The sequence below is a fragment of the Erithacus rubecula genome (assembly GCF_903797595.1).
Source record: "Erithacus rubecula genome assembly, chromosome: 3".
Lineage (NCBI taxonomy): Eukaryota > Metazoa > Chordata > Aves > Passeriformes > Muscicapidae > Erithacus > Erithacus rubecula.
The window spans coordinates 53,675,889-53,683,580 of NC_136689.1; positions in this window are offsets into that span (position 1 = coordinate 53,675,889).

A 7,692-nucleotide genomic window follows, 5' to 3' on the forward strand; every position below is an offset into this window, starting at 1 on the left:
CAGGTTTGGTTCATTTTTACTTTCAGTGATTTGTTGCAACTCTCATGTATCCAACAAATCAGGAATTAATTATTCTGAAGTGGTGTGCTGTAAGATACAGTTAAACAAAACTTTTAAAAGTGAACAAAATAATTTTGATTGAGGAAGTCAGATGAGAATAAAAGCAATTCTAAGGTTCACATGTGTAGAAATTGAAGAAATCTGCTGGCACTGTGACACAGTCTGAAAACCTGCACATTGTGATTTTAAAAAAGGAAAATAATCACAATAATCATGAACATCACCTTGTTTAAAGACACCTGTTAAAATTGAGCAAAACGGTGAATGTGAATCTCTGATACAGTATTTGCACAAAGGAAGAAAAATTCTCAGAGACTTTGAACTCTTAATCTCCCAGTTCCACAAATCAATTCCTTTGAAATTCATGTGGGAAAATGGGAAGTAGACATACTGGGATAAATAATTTGCCTGGTTTTGGGCAAAACATTGCACTAGGTTTTGGAGATATGCCCCCTACAGCATTTACATTCACTGTGTCTGTAATGATGATGGCAATAAAAGCTTTCCTCCAGCTGTCTTTATGAGGCCTGTGTTTATTCTCCAGCATTTCCACAGCCTGTACAAAGATGTCTAGAAAACCTGATTAATTTCTCTATTCTTATAAATTTCTCAGGAAATCAAAGGTCCTTAAAATATTGCTTTCCTGCTTTTCAGCATGTTAATAGGAACACTTTTACAAAGATCAATGAATATTAGTTTGTTACATCTTTTCTGTTATGAAACAGAAAGATAAGCTTTATAAAACAGCTAAGCCAAGCCAAGGGAAATTTGTTACAATGGGACTGCCTCCAGGGCTCATGCCATCCTAAGGGAAGGAAAACCTACCAGGCTGAGTTCTAACAACCACAGCTATTTTACTAATGGCACACTTTACAAGCCATGTTAGGATCTGCACATTGGAGCCAAAGCAACTAATTACGGCCTTCAATGTCATGTTGATCTTCAATGTGAAGAAAGATGTGATTTCCAGTCTTTACTCAATCTCTGAGAAATACCTGGGATCCCATGTTATTGTTTGTTAAGGTTTGGTTCCAATCAAGGTGAAACAAAACAGATACAAAGGCATTTTTTGGAATGCAGTAACTGTAGATTGCAGTGGCATCATGGGTTTTACCTGGATATTACCTGGACTCCACTATCTCTGCTAGACAAATGCTTGACTGTATTAAGAAACCAAGATCTCTCACATCCCCAGATCCACTCTTTGCGTCTCCTACACAAAACTGAAAGATGTTGTCCATGCAGTTCAGAAGAATGGAGAGCAAACACAGCAAACCCCTTGCCTATGTGCAGCCCTAAACCATCACCTCTCAGCTTCAGGGGTTTTCCAAAAGCTTGGTTGCAAGTTTTACACCTTCCAATAGCTCACATGTCCCTGGAGTTTGTTTATACAAACATATACTGCTCCAGCAAAGATTTATTTCTTAATTATTTAGCTCTAATAAGAGGAAAAGTGGATTTTTAAGGCTTCTGTGTTGTGGGGCACCTGTTTACTGGAAGGTTTGGTTATGGAGTGGAAAAACCCAACGAGCTGAACCAGTCACAACTGACTCAGAGGAGGTGGGCTGTGATGAGAGCGGGCGATTAGCTGGGGACAGTTAGACCACAGCCCTTTACCACAGCAGGTTGCTAAACCATTTCCTTTTAATACAAATACAAAGTTACAGAAAACCACAGGCCATGAGGGTGACGCTCACTGTTGGTCTAACTGCGTGTTTGTGATACACAGGGACTATTGCTACCCCATAAATTCGGGTGCTGCAGGATGTCTGCCTAAGGGCAGGACAGAGTTAGATGTTATCTACTAAGTGTAAACTTAAACTTCTGCAGTTGGGACTTTGCTTACACTTGAAAGACATGGCTTCTCAAGTGCATGTCTTGCACAACTGATTTTCAGTGATTTCAAGCTTCTACCAGTATGAGCACTACTACAGCTACTCTACTGTTAAAGAGGGGCAGAATTAATGCAAATACTACAGAAATGGTTACAGGCAATCTGGTGCTTCTAATGAAAAGAAGATAGAGCACAATCAACTTTTGTCATGAAAGTACAAAGAACTCATCAGCACAAAATATTTATTTATTTTTATTATTTTTATTCTTTATTATGTTAGAACAATTTTGTGTCCTATAATTGCTTACACATGCTTGAGAATGGCGACTTCTCAACAATCAAAACAACTTATAACAGGTGATACAGAAACCCTCTCATGCATTCTTCTCACATGTAGCTGTAAATGAGAAAGATCTACATAAGGATGATTGCAGTCTAATATCTCTTGATGCTAGGTGCCAACACTAGTAAATTTTAAGAGCAATTCAAATTGCAGACTATTCAGTTTGAGAACCAACATACACTTAGAGAATTATGAGAAAACAAAAAACCTCAGAGGAACAGTTTAAGAGATTGTATCTTTGCACCTATAGATAGTTACAGGGTAATAAATCTTATTTAACAAGTACTTGCCAAGTTTTACCTAATAAGTCCAAAATGTAATTAAATACAGTTCCATAATAGATAATTTTTTATTCTTTGCATTACCCTTTTCCTTATAAGGTACATGAGAATAGAGTTTTCAGTATTTTCCTAATTCCTTAGATTAACCTCATATATGAATATATTTTGGGCAAGCATTTTCATACCACCAGGGAGGCAACCTAATACACAGATGTCAAGAAGATGCCTCCTTGTGAGATACTACAGCATAAGAGAATCATTCCTCTTGTTTCCTAATTAATAAACTCTCTTAGCATCAGCACTAGCAAATCCTGACAACTTCTCCCAAAGGTTTTTTTGTACAGAAGTGTAGATGAGTAAAAATGAGATTCAAACCAACAAACAAATATTGGGGGGGAGGAGGGCAGCTCAAATTTGTAAAAATGAACGTGTGAAAATGAAATGTGAAAAAAAAACCAACAAAATTTCATTCTTATGCCAGTTGGAGCTTTGCCATTTGTGGAAAAGTGACTGCATAGGGAAAGATAATACTGAAAATAAATGAAGCATTTCCCAAAATGAGGAAATTATCTCTACACCGAACCAAAATGCATTACAAAAAGATACAGGTGTCTGCTGTGACAAAGTGCTCAGAGGCGTCCCCCCAAAAAGCTTAGGTGGTCACAGGACTATGTGTCCAGAGACAGCTCCTGCAGGAAGCACTGCCTTTCAGGAAGGTAGCTTGATAAATTAGTAACTTCAGGGAGACTTTTCCTTTTCTCTTCTAGAATAGCACAACTAGCAGTCATTTTGAGGCTCAAATTGTAAAGCAACATCAGTAATAAGCTTTTTCCAGACTGATTTTGAACATGATACTAGGAGAATGATCAGTGAGCAACCAAGATTACATATCTCGTGCCTTCACATTTAATGTGAAGTCTCTAACCTTTCATATACTTTAGTGTAATTTCATTTCTCATACCCATAAAGGGCACATGAACCAACAGTTTTACTTGACAGCTGCAGCAGAAAGAAAGTGCTCAAGTGTTACTGAGGCCCAAGCAGCAGCTTCTCAAAGTCAGAAGAATGGTCACAGGCCCCTCAGCACCACATGGAATATGAGGCACAATACCTGAATTCACATATAACATTAACTGGTTAAACTGTGATGGAAAACAGTGCACTGAACTCTTGTGTGTGGGCAGGGAAGAAAAGAAGGAGTAGAAGGTGGGAGAATCAGAAACATTCCTGCTTTCAAGTACAGTCACATGTATAGGAACAAAAGGAGAACATTCTGAGTCTTCAAGTTTGACTGGTACACCCACAGCAAAAGACTGGGCTTCATCTTCAAAATGTGAACAGCTTATGTTCTGCAGTTTCAATTTGTTTTTTTGGTGAAAGCACTGTTTCCACCAGGAGGCCTTTTTAAACCAGCAACCAAAACCAGATCACTGATTATGTTTAACTAACATACACATTTTTCCATTTGAGTCTTTAGTGTCTTTCAGTCTACAGTATTCCCAGGGATCATGCCGCTGCAAAAAATTTCAAAACTCTCCACACCAGAAAGATTGACTGTACCTGGAGCCTCAGCATCCTAACCAGTAAATAGGTTATTTAATTCATGACCTGCAACATAGGTAAACCAAGATTTTCCAATTCCACTTTCTGTGTCAAAAACAGACCTTAATTTGCAGTGCACTGGAACTGCACAGCATTACACTCTTCATTGTCCTGATGCTTCCTCACCCCCAAGGAAGAGCTTTAAGACCCTTACACCAAGACACTGCAAAAGTTTCTTGCTGTTTTATCAAGTCCTAACTCTTGAGAATGCTTTTAACATCTGTCTTGAATATACTTGAATATACAATGAATATCTTGAATAGGTACAGAACATACCTGCTCATCTTCACATGAGCTTGCAAAATAAATGCAAGCAAATCCTCAGTGCAAGGAAAAACACATAGAATGTGCACATGGGCTTGCAAAGGCCATGAAAGGTTATGAACACTTCTGCCCCAGGGCTGACAATTCTATTTCTGCAGGTCTCTACTTCTTGGGGAAAATAAATCCTCTTCCTTCAGAAAGCTTTGGGAAAGGCCATTGTCCAAGCTCTGACACACTCCTTTAGGCAAATTTAAGGACAGAGTAACAGCCAGACAACACATTTGTCCTGAATGTGCTTTCTGAATGAAAGACTTGGCAGGAATAAAAATCCTTCCTTCAGCAAAGGTCTTCCAGTGAAATCCTGGGTCAGAAAATAAAGGGCTGTGTCAGGTTTCAGGAGCCAGATAACTAGCACCTCCAACAGCATAGCAAGAGAGGCAGCTCGACTCCTGGCTCTCCACAGGACTCAGACCAATAGTTTTGCTTTTCTTTTTACCCAACACCATTAAGAGTGATAAGGAACCCTGATGAACTATCAAAGTGAGTATTGTTAAGGATTGAGACAGTGTTGTCAAAAAAACCCACTCAGAAGCTGGTAACACAGCAATTAAACTGTGAAAAATATCAACTTCTATAACTCTGAAAGGTTCTAGAGGACACATTTAGTCCCCAGTGGTTCCCCCAAAGCTGAGGACACAACATTCCTGAGTGCAGCTCACCAGTCACTCCTACACAAAGAGGGGAAACCTGATCATGTGTCCCCTCCCACCAAGGACAGGACCACTGGGGACATGCAGTAAGAGATTAACAGCTGCTGTGTGTCAGAAAGGGGCCACATTTCTATCTTAAAGATCCCACCTCTACAATACTTCACTGAAAGCTCTTCAAACCTTGTGTTCATCAAACAAAAAACTGTTAAGACCTGCTGCTCCTTCCTGCAATTTGGGCTTTACTTTAATTAACTCACAGCAAATTCCATAACCATTCCTGCCATGAATCTCTGGGGAAAATATTGTCTAGTTACCCTACCACACCACATCCCAGTAAATTCAGTGGGGATTATTCTGGGTTTATCTGTGGGTTACTCAACACAAAATAATAAGGAATTTAACAGTCTGCAAATGTAGAGACAAAGCACAGCCTTGGGACGTGTAAAAGCAACTTGGCTGAACGTTTTCACCACAAGGGTGTCAGAACACCATTGATTCAGTACCTGTGCTCTGTAGATGGCTCTCTGGTACAGAATTTGCTACTGGGACGGTGGCTAGGGGAAGTGCAGACCCTAGGTACCAGGCTTAGGCGCTCAGGATTTGGGTGCACAGCTGTGGAATAGAGCCCAAGTGCCTGTCCTAGCTACTCCAGAAGGAAAACTGGATGTCTGAGAGTGTGGTGTGAGAAAGCCAGTGCTCAGATTAAGGAGGATGAACCTAAAAGACAGCTTCCAGTCCCATTCCCTTGCTTTTAGGCAAGAACTTCTTGGCCTTCTGTAAAGCATAACTCCCACATTATGGAGCAGTCTCTCTGGAGAGTGGATCTTTGGTCTTTCCTGGTGCTCTTCATTTCAGCACTGACATCTGGCTGTGTTTTCCCTTCTGATGAGCCCTTGCCTCATTTCTCATGTACCAGGAGAGTACTGTCTGCTGAGAGGCAAGGAAGGAGCAAAACCCTGCCACAGGTGAAATCTACTGGGTGTAGGTGTCAGGGCTCTGGTGGCTGGGACTGTAAGGGGCTCACGGTGAGGAGAGGCTGGGGCTCCATCTCACAGCGCCTTTTGTCCCCGTATTTGTCACTCTGCAACCACTTTTCACTAAGAGTCGTCTCTGCTTCAATAAAAATCTTCGTGGGTGTTAGAGGACTATTGCAACACAAGCAACAGATACAATGGACTTCCTGCTACGAGATCCCGCGGTGCCCTCTGGACAGACGGACTCTCCTAGTGTGATCCCGCAGTGCCCTCTGGACAGACGGACGCTCCCTGTTCCCAGTGTGATCCCGCAGTGCCCTCTGGACAGACGGACGCTCCCTGTTCCCAGTATGATCCCGCAGTGCCCTCTGGACAGACACTCCCAGCTCCCCGCGTCCCCTGCTGGCCGCGCTCACAACTACACCCAGAGGGAAAAGTAATAAGAATTTGGAGGGAGAAGTCTTCTTTCTATTTCCAGAAGGGATCACAAGTTAGATGTATAGAATGTATAGAATATATATGTATAGATGTATAAAATTCTGATTACAGACTCCTAATTTCAAATTGAAAAATAATCTAACTATAGCTTACTTCTCAAGGGGGTAAACACTGTTTTGTATGAGAAGGAGCTAGCATTTACAATGGTTACAAGAGAGGTACTCAGGATCTCTAAACTATCATCTATCATTTAAAGAATTATTTACTAAAACTAACACTGTAAGGAGAGTATATTATAGGCATATTATATATATTATACATTGAGATGGCAGGAATCCTGAGTGCTGTAGCTTTGAACAAGCCTCTGATCCACATGCATCACACCAGACAGACCTTGACAATAGGTGAGATTTTTTTTTTTTTTAATTTGGTCATTTGAGTTATATTCTAATTTTTTTGTAAGCTCTATTTATAAAGGATGTTCACAGAAGGATTTCTTACTATGTTTATAGATGAAACCACAGCCATTGAAGTGGCATAACCACTGCTGCCAAGTGGGAGCTTGCCTGCAATTTACTAACTTACAATGATATGGCTGAGTTGGCCCTGCAGTCACAGAACCTGTGCAGCACACAGAGCCTGAGGCCATTTCATATGTGCAGGACAGGCTGCACTGCTGAGGTTAAGTGTTTTATGGACCCCTAACTCCACAATGCACAGGGGTCTCCAGCCAGAATCATTACACTCCACCTATTAAACCACATGAAGCTTACCTTTCCCTAAGATCTTGGAGATTGTATGAAGAATGAAAGCACTTCTCAGACTTCAAGTACAAGGCACAATAAAGCAGACATGGTCTGCTCAAGATAACTAGCTCCTCAAACAAAATATCTTCTCCAAGGTTATCAATATCCTCTCCCAAACCATCACTAGCCTCCTGGCATAGCAAAAATCCTCCAACTGTATTTTTCAAATAAATATTTTCTAAGGGTACATAGTGCTCTTAGCTAGATGTGTATTTTCCCCACTAACTGCCCTTTTCTAACAGTACACAATGAACAGAAACAACATCCACTCCATCTGGATTTTGAATTTACCTACTATCATCTACTGATATACAAGTTATTTTTGACACACTGGAAGAAAACCCTCTAAAGAGTAGGGCTGTATCTGCCCAGTGTCAGAA